This window comes from Rhea americana, unplaced genomic scaffold (genome assembly GCF_003343005.1).
Source record: "Rhea americana isolate MKP2758 unplaced genomic scaffold, rheAme1 scaffold_227, whole genome shotgun sequence".
NCBI lineage: Eukaryota > Metazoa > Chordata > Aves > Rheiformes > Rheidae > Rhea > Rhea americana.
Window position 1 is genome coordinate 1,152,240 of NW_028186343.1, and position 13,240 is coordinate 1,165,479.

General features: G+C 38.3%; 1 protein-coding gene across 3 annotated transcripts in view; it reads right to left on the bottom strand.

The window, feature by feature from the left end:
* CABIN1 (calcineurin binding protein 1) overlaps nucleotides 1-13,240 on the bottom strand; it is a 123,173-nt gene that overhangs the window by 51,827 nt on the left and 58,106 nt on the right. The gene's annotated exons all lie outside the window — the stretch shown is intronic.

The following is a 13,240-nucleotide window of genomic DNA, read 5'->3' on the forward strand; positions in this document are numbered from 1 at the left end:
CTCTGGAAACCGCATACCTCCGAGCGCCTGCCGCCCGGCGTGCTTGCTTATTTATTTATTTTTTTCTTTTGCAACTCGGTGGCTCGGGCGGGGGGGAGGGGGTGACGCGGCAGGGCTGGAGCCGTCCGCTCTCCTGCCAGGAGCACCGGCTGCTCCRGCAGGGGAGGTTGGGCCCGGCTCTTACCGAGGCTGGCCCGGCRCCATCCCACTTAGGGCAAGTGAGTAAACAGCTGCTCCCGTCGCTTTGCAAGCGCTAATAAAAAAACAGTTATCTGCCCCCACCTGCCTGCAGAACCTTCCCAAAATACTCCGTGACCCAGTTTAACCCTGTTGATGCCGTTTCATCTCTCTTGACCGCACAGTCACCAAAGGCCCACGTGTGACCCCCCCCGCCCGGGCAGCCCCTGCCCGCAGCAGCGAGGTGCCGGCAGAGGCCTCCTGCCCCCGGCTGCCTCCCCTGCCACGGGGCTGCCGCCACGGCTGCGCCGGCCTGGCCTGCCTTCGACGCGCTGCCCCATCACGGCTCCAAAACACCTTTCACCAAACTGGAGGCCAGCCCTCCCAGCCCCTCTCCCGGTCCCCCCCACGCTTCGCCCTGGCCAGGTTCTGGCTCGTCTCTCTGCGACGCCGCCGGGTGCTGGGGCACTTCTCCCTGACCAGCCCTCCGCCACCTCTTTCGGTGGATCCTTCTTCCCCTCTCACGCTCTTTCAGAGGGAGAACGAAGGTCCGTGCTCCTCTCCTCCCCCGGCTCGCTGTGCCGTGCAGTGACAGCCGTCACCGCTGCCATCCTCGCACTAAGCAGGCCCAGGCGCGGCCGGGCCGCTGCCAGCCTGCGCCCAGGCCCAGCTAATCCTGCCTCTCAAACTGCGGCCCATACGACCTTCTCAATCTGAGCTTAGCACAGTTACAGATTTATCTTCTTTTCCCAGCCCGCGCCCAGGCTCTGCTCCTGATTATCTCCATCACAAACGTTTAAACGCTTATCTTGACTTCTTCCTTGTCCCTCGTCCATGAGATGGACAGTGCCTTTGGCTTCCTTCTCGTCTTTCCTAAGAATCACATTTTCCCCCCTCCTAATTGCTAGRATTATTCTGAAGTGCTCAAAAGATATCCTGTTTACTAACAAAATTCATTTGCAAAAGATTATCTTTCTCTCCCATCATTTCAGCCACTTTTTACCCTTCTTTTCATTCCTTCGTTTGTTGTTCTTCTCTTACCGCATCAAATTTAAGCTTCAAATTGAAAGCCCTGTGAACTGTAATTTGCTCCTTCTTACTTTACACATACCTATTCATATATTTATTTACACATTTAACACTTAAATAGGATAACGATATTATTCTCCTTTTTTTAGGATGCTATTATCTTTTATAAAATCACATCAATCAACAATATCCTGTGTTTATCTCTTCATTTAAACACTAAGAGTCAGCTTTTTTGTTCTGAAGTTAAAACACCACTGTCGGCACTACTACACTTAAATAATAATACATGTCTTTGTTGCCTCTTACATCTTGCCACTAAAGGCAATAACCCGTTCTATACTTATGACAATGCAGTTTTGGCACCACCACTTCAAAAATCCATTAACCTTTAATCATTAGACTGCCTAAAACGGATTTATGTTTTAAATACAGAACTGAAATGAATACTTACTTTCTAAGCATTAATGCAAATAGGCTTATTTTTGACCTGCCATTTTTGATCTACTCATTTATTCATTGTTAACAGCAGAGCTTTCATTTCCTCTATGCACTAGAGTTTTTTTCCTATGTATTGTCATAGGAATACATGACAATATACTAACAAATTAAGTACTTGTTATACCTGGAATTAAATACAACTTAAAATGTTTAAAAATAATAGCCTAAGGGCAGGGTGTTCACTAGGTTGGAAATTATGTCATATAAAAATTCAGCAGAGCTAAATGCCTTTGAGCTATAAGCACAGCAATGTAAGGATCTTGTTTTCTAATTAACRTAATTTAGGTGTTGCAGTGAACAATCATGGTTCCAACAAGAACATAGACAATTTTAAATTGTGGTAAAAGATAAATATGAGTTATAATAATACCTATTTCTTAGATTTGAAACTTATTTACAAGGGAGTAAAATATCATTATTTCCATCTGATAAATACAGAAATGTATTCATGGACCTCTTTGTAACAAATCAAGAAAATTGATTTTTTTAATATCACTAGTTGGAATATTCACTACATATTCACTACATGACTGATTCATTATTGCTTTTGTATAGAAACATTATTTGGTGAAAGTCCATTACCAACTTAAATTAAGAAAACAAATTTGCCTCTTTAGAGTTTAAAAGGATATGGTTTTCATCTCAGACTATCCTCAGTCCTGTCCAACTCCAAAAGGTTATGTTTTTCTCAATTACCATTTTTATAAATCACCATGAAACTTCCCCCCTCCAAGTCTGCATTGCGTATTCCTGCATTACCCCTCATTGAATTGACTGAACCATCACGAGCAAACTGAACTTTGTACTACTTGCATATGTACGTGTTCATAAATTTCAGTGCCACTGAGCAAGAAAATTCACATTTAATTATGAGTTAGCATAAAAATGCACAGGCTCARTGAAGTGTTATTGGCATCCCTGTACTGTTGTGGGAACTAGCAATATATTATGGTACTTCCACCTTCTGGATCTAGGAGATGTATTATAGAGATACCCTAAATCTATTAGTGGTGCAGCAAAAGGTGGATAAAGTCATTTGCTTGGTGTTCATGAAAAGGATATAAACCTTCAGTGATCAATTCAGAAATAATCTCCACATATTTATACACTTCCATACCATATCCCTAAGCTACCTGTCTCTTGCTTGGACAGTTCTGCTCCCACTCCAGGCTCCCCAATGAAATGGCTGTTGCAGAGCGCTGCCACCACTGTACTGGTACTCTTGGTTCAGACATAATCCTATATAATTGCATGGGGCTTTTTGTTTTTGTTTTACTCAGGAAAGCACTTGGGACATCTGTTTAAGCCTTCCGCCTGATTGGGGGTGAAAGATTATATATTTCCTTAATTATTTAATTACTTGGAAGACACTGTCTAAATGAGGGCTGTATAAACAGTTTACATCTACTGCTTTTTAAGCTTAAATTCAGTGATACATGAACAAAAACAGTGTGTCTTTGTGCATTTTGGCAGGGAAGGATGGATGGGAAAGACAGACAGAGCAATTATAGGGAACTTTAAGCATGCCCAGAGTCAACAGGATGACCTAACATTTATCCTTTTAAAAATAATTACTTAAAATGAATGCTTTCACAGTTCAGTAAATACGTTTCTGTGAAAGACGAATAACTATTCTAGTTGCAACTGTTAATCCTCAAAGATTATGTCCTATGCTCAATTTTTAGTTCTTTATGAGAGGAAATGAGGAGGGCAAGGCAATATTCCAGACCAATAAAAATGATAAGTTTATATTTCAGTCAGTGTTTCCTTCTCTAAGCATCTCATTTCATCAACTGATTTTTTTTTTTTTAATTTAAATCTTCTGTGTCTTTAGGTCAATAACACTGTAGGAAAGCTTAAGGAATGTCTCAGCTAGAATCACCTACTGGGATATGAACTCTAGCACATACTCCCTAGTGCCATAGTACTAAGAGCCAGGGGGAAGTGATTTTACGCGTACAGTTTTAAACATTTTTAACTCTTGCATACTGGGATTTCCGGATGAAGTGTTCTGGAATAAATAATAAGCATTCATAAAGATTCCCAACCTCTCCTCACTGTGGAGATAAAGATCCTGGCTTTACATATAAACATAGCATATGAGTTTAAGTTTTTTATATACATATATATATATATATATATGTATGTATGTATGTATGTATATATATTTGAAATTCTGTTCCACTTACTTTAGCTCAGAGGATATACATTGTAAATCCTAGCATGAACTCTATTTTCACTTAGCAAGACTAGATTTCGTCTTTTGTTTTAAGGAAGTAGGATGCTGTTTTCATTTAGGGATGGCATTTTTCCCTGTAGAAACAAAGGTAATCTCAAGATTCTAGGGCAATGGAAGTCCTATAGAAACTAGAAACCATTCTCCCTTCAGCAGCACCTTTAATTCAGATTTTTCTAATCTTCTTGCAAGCAGTCAGATAACAGTAGCTACCAGATCAGAACACTTGCCTCAAAAACCCAATTTAATCCAGAGTAGGAAATTTTATGTTATTATACAAGTATTTTCTGAGTCAGTTTCTCTTTTCCATCAGTGCTGAGACTACTATGAGGAGACCAGGACTGCAGAGTAGCAGAACGGGCTGCTGCAACCTGGAACAAAACAATATAGCTCTTAATAGCAATACCTGCATTAAAGCTAAGCTCCCACAGTGGTCCAYGGGTAAGAGAAGAAGAATGGTTGAGATGATGATGATGCAGGGAAAAAAATAATAGTTCATGTTTCCTTGAATATTCATCAATTTTGTTCTCTGAACATGATTTCCTGTCTATCCAAAGGTTTATATTTCTTGTCAACAGCTAGAAACTGTGTCCATTTTACTTCCCTTTGAATCTCTAAGAGAAACAGAACAGCAAATGCCAAACCTGGACCATCAGAGGACTTGTCTTTTCAACAACTTTTCAATATTCAGTAAGGGTAATCCAATCCCTTAGAATAAATACTTCTTGTACTTGAAAACTACAGCCCTGATTGTAAAAGGCTATCTTAATTCAATACCATTTTATACCCCACTGGACAAACTTACAAAACCATTAGAAATTCTTAAAAGCAAGAATTTCTATGGAGGAAGCTATTATTTTGGGAATTTCATACAGACCACATGCTGTCTTTTCTAAAGACAAAACTAAGACAATAGAATAATATGCAGGTACCTAATTATTTGTCCATACACTACATTTAAACCGCTGTTGTTAAAGGACAAAGGGAAGAAGAAACAGTAAATGCAAATAGAAAACAGAAGAAGAACGTGTCAAAAGATAGCAACAGGAATAAGAGGAAACGAAAAGAGATCTAGGAGAGAAATCTGTGGCATACATCTTGCTGTCTTCACCTTGTAGCCCACAATATTTAAAGAATTTCAGATTCAGTCTCAGTTCCTGGTGGGCCTTTCATTTTGCCAGCTTCAGGCAGCCAGTGGAGACAGCTCTCAGACAGAAGTTTTCAGGAAGAAAGACACTTTGCTTTGCTTTACCTTATCGATTTGAGAACACATACAGATGCAGGAAAATTTATTCTAGTTCTATTATTCACAAAAAGCAAGCAGAGACTTGTCAGATTTTGAAGGCAGAACAGTGACATATTGAAGAGACAGTGACAAAATAACCCAAAAATTAGGCCTACACATGAATGGTCTAGCTACCTACACTGTCACAGCAATGCTGTGCCCAGATATACTGCTTGTGATTTCTAGTGAAGATTTCTATGAGGGTAACACTCACTGATCATTAACTTACAAATAAATAAATAAAATTGAAAACCAAAAAATCTTCTGTTTACTATTATCTAATTCTTTCCCTGTTCTCCCACACGCTGTCAAGCAGGGTCACATCAACTAATTGTCTAAATTCTAAGCCGTAACCTCTCAGGACATGAAATGCATAAGGCAGTTAAGTCCTGTCTGTCTGTCTCCTCCTCCTTTTCCTAATTCAAACCTTTTTGCTTCCTAAGCACTTGGATGTTCCTAAAATAAACCCCACTGTCTCCAATGCCAAGTGACACAAGCTGAAATCATAACTTCTATGACATGGTGGTTGATATCTCTGAATTTCAGCATGGGACCGGACTTTTAAAATCCCTCATCCAGATACTGATGCTCTCAAAAGTACTTAAGATTGTTTTTTGGGGAAAATTTATTCTTCTGAAATTCTGTAACCCAGCCTGGCACATTCACTGATCAAGAGCCATTAGACTTCATGTTTCCTCCAGCTGGGATACATGCACTGTCCCAGCCCTCACTGGTAAAGTATAGTGAGTGTGTCTTGAAGCTATTTCCACTCTTTTCTTTGTGATGGGAAATTGAGACTGGACTTGGAAGTATTGTTTCATTCTTTTTAGCATTTATACTTCTATAAAACATGCCAAAAAAAAACCACACACACACACACACACAAAAAGAACAGTACTCTTGAAGTGCATTAGTATATCATTATGTTATCATCTTCCTCACCAAAGTCTGTTTTGGAAATCAATTAGTCACAAAAGTAGGATTAAGTCTTCTAGATAGCTAGCTACTGTTAGAGATGACATTTTTTTCCAGTTAAAATTAAATTGCTTCCTTGTGCCTTTAAGAGTAAGAATTATTTCATTTTATCCCATACCTTAAAAGTTTATTCATTCTTCAACCTTGTTACTGTTCTTTCTCCTAGAATAYACAATCACACACCATGCACAGAGTATAACTCTAGAAGTCCTTTATACTCTTGCTCCTGTTTAATCCCTACAAGACCAGAATTCACTACCTGCAGAACTCGATTGATGTTGATGCCAAAGCAGTCAGGTTGCACTTTTTTCTTCTTAATTGGAGAAAACTGCGTTTCCTCTCTGGGAATGTAGATATAGATACATTGTGCTCAAGGACTGTAGACCACTTATGAAACCGTGCAACATTTCTAGATTCCTTCTGTGCTATTGTTTTGGAGGCTTCTGTTGCAAGGTTAAGATGCAAATAAATCTGCATGCAACAACAACCACAAGACCCACAGAGGGCAAAGTCTAGAGAGTAACTCTTCCTGTGTGGGGCACTAACTGGTGAATTTTCACTTTACTTACAGTGAAAAAACTAGCAAAAAGCAAAGCAGGAAAAACATTTCATTCCAAAAGATATGGAAGAGATGCAATATTTTTGCTTCAAGATTTGTGCAGAAAACCACCAATATGGAACAAGTGTGCTAATCAAAAATTGCTCCTAATGGTTCTAAAATGAGTTTGACATTGATTTTAGATAGTGAAGCCAGTAACTTAAAAGCTTTTCTTTTCTCTCTCTCTCCCCCCCCCTTTTTTCCCTTTTTTAATGCAGGGGGTTCCTAACATTATATTAGGGGTTAACTGATGAATCTCAGAAGGTCCTGAACACCAATGATTTTGTGTATCTCAGGTTAGATACCTATAAAAAATGGAAGAATCCAAAAACCACTTTTGAAATCTTTTTTTAATCACCGTTCCTCAGTTTACCCTTTAAAATAAAACGGCTGTATTCTTACTATTTTGACTAATAAGCAAGTCACTTAAAGCTATGCTCAGAAGTTTAAAAGGAAGATATCCTTACTTGGATTCCAAGTAATATCTGAGAATATTAGATATTCTCATTTCTAGATCTCTCCTCCTCATCATCTTTTTCCTGAGACAGAGTTGTTTAATTTTTCATTCCCATCAATTCTGATGCAAGAAAGACTAGCTAGAGTTAATTTCAATTTTCATCCATTTCTAATGCTTTTATACCTTAATGTTTTATTTACAAACTATATGGAGTATTGCTTGTGTACTCAAAGCTGTTGCAACCAAAAGATAAGAAAAACAAAGAGTTCTCTTTTTTAAAAAAACATATCTGGAAAAAGCTTATCCTTCCAAAAATCTCAGTCATTTTGGTTGTTAAACCAAACTCACTAAATTACCTCAAGCACCTGAGATCACTCTTACTGGACCTAGTCTATGAAACAGTATACAGAGAGTAGCTCTGAGCAGACTAAAAGAAGAGTTAAAAAAAAAGAGTTTTCCATTTCTGACATCAACAAAATAATTCCTAATTCATTCTGAAAACCCGTTAGGAAGTGCTTCAAGTGAAAGCTCTATGTTTTTTCTGATCTTGCTTTTTCTATCTTATAGAAAAATTAACTTAATAAAAGCCAAATCTGTGAAACTGTTTATTGACAGGAGGTGAGTAATCCCACTCGTGGAGATGAAGCATGGGCAACTCCAGCGACCAAAGGTCACAAGGCTGCTGGAAAGGAGCCATTTTTCACTCAAGCTCTTAAGAGGAACTTCCGTGTTGGGTTACTTCCACAGTACTACATTCAAGTGTTCCAGAGGAGCAAGCTAAAACACTGACTGCCGTGGACTTCATTACTTTCACTCAGCCACTCATTCACATTTTCTTTTAAATCCTTTCAGGAGGCTTAGCAAGTTGTCCTGTTTAAGCAGTCCACCCTTGCAGTTTCACATATTAGCTATCATGTAAACTCCAAAAGGTGTTCATGCTATTCCAGGAAATCCTACCTCCTCCACAGGAGCCAAGGAGTCTGGAACAATAACACACACTACACAATATTCAACCTTTTAAATCCTCTAACTTTAGGACTTTTGCCAAAGAAAGTACTATTTGTCAGACAACTCCTGCTTCAGTATCTCTAAGCTCAACACAGCGATCTTGCAGTCAGCTAGCAAACAGTTCATCATACACCAGCTACAGCATAACAATGTATCTTCCTACCTAYCATCATCTGCCATATTATCTCTTTGCCCCCATCTTATCCTTTTAATTTGGCCAATTATACCCTGCTGTACCCATTAAATTAAAAATATTTCTCTGTAAATGCTTACCACTTGCACACATGTATACATAGAATTGTATCACTCTGCTCTCATACCACATTCTCTTATTTTGACTTTCACACTGAGGCAATGTATAGCCATGAAAAATACTTGGATCCTTCTGCTGAGAACTGTAATTCCAGGAATATTTCTCATGACATATGTACTTTAATAAATAAAATTACTTTCACTATTAATTTTCTTCTTTTCAGAAAGATGAAAATTATAACAAATGACTGTAATACCAGGCAAATTGAAACCATCACAGGTGCAGAATGAAATCATGACAGAATTTCAGAAAGGTAGTATGATCTGTACATCTAATGGTAGCTGTTTCTGTATTCATTCACTGACATTTGGCTCCTTTAACATTCAGAGTAATGTTAGTCTTTTTACAGAGACAAGGTATACGAAAGAAAAAAATCTCACTGTCATATCTGGAATATGGAACAGATGAGTGCCATGCTGAGCAAGAACAGATGTAGACTGACAGCTGCCTCAAAAGCAGTCCCAAAAGCATCTTCAAAACGAAATATATAGAAGTAGAGGAAACTGCATTGATTAATGTCACAGAAATGTCTTAACATACAACTAGTAGAAACATCTCATCAAATACATACAGTGAAAAAAACATAATTCACCTTGCATATACCACATACAGCCTCACCTAAGAGAGCTGTTGAAGAAAATTACTCTGTGTTGAATAGTTCTCAATTCTGACTATACAGCCATTAAATTCCTGTTCCTCAGAGAGTACTGCTATCAGTTTCAGAACAAAAGGAGAGGGTATATAAAGACAATTAAGTACGACTTCAGGCACATAAACACTGCTACATGACTGTTCAACACTCATCTGTGCTCTACACACTGCTACTAAATTTTAAAAGGACTTATGTCAAAGCTTTCAATCAAAGGCTATGAGAATTTGTACTAAAAAGGAAAATGCTGATTGCAGCTAATTAAAAAGCTAAGGTTTTACTTAGATTTGCTTCTAAAAGTCTAAATTTACTCTTTTTTGGTTTTGCTTGCATTGTTTTGTTTATACACGAGTCCACACTGATGTAACACAGTTCTTGTCATTTATTTCTACGATAAAGCTAGAATTAGTAACYCATAGTAAGAAGCTACAAGAACTAATCTGATAACCAGATAGTAGACATACAATATAAATACATATAATTTAGAAGCCATATCTGACACACAGTTAGCAGATGGCAAAATCAAGTTATGGATTTATTCATTGTACAATTGTAAAAGGACACTCACCCTGTAGTATTACAGCAAACCAGCACCTCTCAAATGCTGTTCAGAGTGGATAAAACAGCTGCTGCTCATTTTTTAAGATCCAGCTTTAAAACAAGCTGCTTTATGTTCTGTAATACTAGAATCTTCATGACAATCTTTCTTCTACAAGGCTGTACCTTCAAATTATTTTAGTGTTATTTGTCCCCTACCTTACCTTTGTCTAGAAATTCATCTACTCAACAAAAGAAGAAACTTTTCCTAGGGAAACAGAATAGAAAAAATAGCTGTTTAATATCCACTGGCACAAGTGACAGTTTAAAACCCCATGCTTGTATCTCCAGGGATTTAGATTTATTGGCATCTTTACTAGCTGGGTCTTGGAAGCCTACAAAGTTAGCCAGAAAGAACAGCGTGTATATATTGAGGCAGAAAACTCTGTGAACGACGGACATTTTTCACTGATGAGTTCTGTTTTTCCAAGAAGATGGAGCGAAGAACTGTAAATAACATGCTGGGCAGAGGTTGAAAAAGTTATCTAGCTTTTTATAGCCAACTTAAAGACTTCATTGCTTATTGGGTTTCTGGTCTTAATCCAATCTCTATGAAACTTTCATTTGCGCAGTTAACTCCTTGCTCACCTCTGTTTTGAGAGCTGGCATTAAGATTTACAACAAACCCACTTGCTCTGACTACAAACCTTCTTTCAGTTAGAACTTTAAAAAGTCTGGGCAGGAGATGCATTAGTAGAATGACATTAAATCTACAAATGAAAAAAAAATGGGATAAAGAAGGAAAAAGGCTTGCCACTGGCCAAAGAAAAACTGTTAGGGAAAGAGTCAGAAAAGAAATCATGAGACTCTCATTATAAGGGCAAGTAGTACAATAGTTTTTTGTTTCTTCCTTCCCCCTTCCCCAAATGGAACATACCTGCCATGCTAGACAAGAAAAACAATGAAAATTAATAGACTTATATAAAGATTCTCCAAAAGCTAGCTTTTTCCACACAGAATGTCTGCCTGCTTTAAATATAAACATTAATACCAACAAACTTAATACAGAGGCAGAGAAAATAACACTAATTCTCTTCCATACATTTACTTATGAAAAATTATCCTTCAGTCATGTTTTCAGAGAAAGGCTAGGCTGTCTCTGCATTATATATTTCAAAGAACCAAATTATCCAAAATCCAAGCTTTCATTAAAAAAAAAAAAAAAAGTTTCTAGACTCAAGGCAAAAATAACCTCCTACATACAAATTCTGTTTAACCAAGGCAAACACGCCTTCCTTAATCTGCAGGCAGGTGAGACTGATTAGTTAGTACAAGCTCCCCCATCCTCTGGTCAGTGGAGAGGTAACTGCCAGCGCTGGGAACCACGCACCTGAGCCCGCGATACAGGATTGCTGCACTGAGCAAGGTAAGTTGAAGGAAAACGGAGGAAATTAACAGAGACCAACAAGGATGAAAGATAAGGAACAAGGTATGGGAAGAAGTGACCCGCTTTCAGTCTTCCAAACCTTCAATTTGCCAGACTGTTGCAAAAGGTGAAAAGAAAAGCCATGATGGGGATTAAGAAAATGCACATATCCTTTAGCTTATACTACAATCACAAAATTAACTGCCATTTATGGAGCTGATTTTATTTACAAATTAAGTCATAGTGTTACAGAATAATTTGGCTCAGAAGGGACTCCTGGAGGGTTTTTAATTCACTCTTTAGATACTTTCTGCACTAGTATCTATTCATCCAAAACAGAAATGGTTTCCTGACACAGCTGAACAAGAGTTTTATAATGACATTAGGCAGGAGTAGAGGAAAAGCAGTGAAATACTTACTAAGATCACAGAGAAAGCAAGTTAGGCAGGTAGGCTGTTAATGCAACAAATTGCCAACACAGTATAGCAAGGTCACTGATTATCTCTTGGTAAACAGAGGTACTGGATGACCTATTCAGCCTTGGCTCCTATGAGCACCTTCTCAGCAGATCCCTTGCAGCATAGTGCCTCCTAACACCACACCAGGGCACTGCTCACTCAGTGCTAGTTTCTGAATTGTCAAACCATTTCATAAAGTAGCTGGCTCTTCCTGACAGATGAAGAAAATATGTATCAGGGAAATTTCTTTTAATTAACCTCTGAATTTTTCATAGTCAGTAAAAGCTATTAGTAAGAATTTGCATTCACTGAATGGCACTATTACGAAGTAGAAAACTATCTTTTTCAGAGCTGATACCCTACACAGTGAAGAACAAAAGTATTGCACGGCTACAATATAACCATCTCCTGAAAATATAAAAGACAGTTCTATCTTTTAAAGTAGATGAGGACTTAACCATCCCCTAAACAGATGTCTCTATCTCCTTATCACATTAAGGAGCATAAATACATTAGACTACTAATGTGTGTTTTCATTATACTACCGTTACTATTCTGTTTTACCCAACCACATAGAAGATCAGTGTTAATGGTGGAGGTCATCTCTCCTAATCATTTCCTCTGTATACCATCTACGAAATGGCACTAACTCCAAAAATTTGCTTTAAGTGTTTTCCAGTTGCTGAAATCAAGAGAGAACTGTGGGGTGTTTTTGTTGTTGTTTGGGGGAGGGGTTTAGAAGAAAAAACGTAAGGCTGTCAAGATTCCTTTGACTTCTATTCCCTTGTGATTACATAAAAATGGTATTCAAAACACTTAAAGCAAGTAGGACAAAATCAAATAACTTCAAACACTTGTGATTTTTGGAATGTCACTAATGACTTTTTTTTTTTTTTTTTTTAACTTAGGTAGGCATCCTCTCATGCTAATTTTCACATGAAGTGTTAGAAGAGCTAGAAAGACCAGTGTTTGCTCAGAGAGTGGCAACTAATMATGAACATGCTCAAAAATTAATTCTCTTAGAGCCCCCATACATGATTAAGCCCCCACTCCCACTCTACTGAGAGAGAATCTCAGCTCACATGGATATACAAGTTTCTTCAAGTTCTTTCCCTTTCTCTGCAATCTGACTCAAATGGCACTACTTCTCCCCAAAGACAAATGTTCCACATTGGAGATGCCCAGGAGCTGGAAGCACACTTGCCAGCAGAAAAAACATACACCATCTATGAGCAGGAAGAGAGTTAATCTAGATGTATTTGCAACCAAAGACAGGAAGGAGAGCAGAGAGGTAGAAGCTCCATGAAAAGTGCTCTTTGCTGTTGCCTTTACCTTCAGGCTCTTCCAGTGCATAGTAAGAAACCATGAATCTGAGGCTTCAGTCAACTTGCACAATCAGCCTTGAATTGCTGCCCTTGGCCCTGCGGGGTATTTGGGGATTCTTCTGGTCAACATCAGTAACTACCTCAGGCTGGTAAGAACAGCAGCCTAGGATAGGTTCAGACAAACCTGCTGGATTTCACTCTTCCCTTGGACAATATATAGCTAGCTATCCCTATCACATCACAGAGCCAACAGAAATATCAAATTCTGT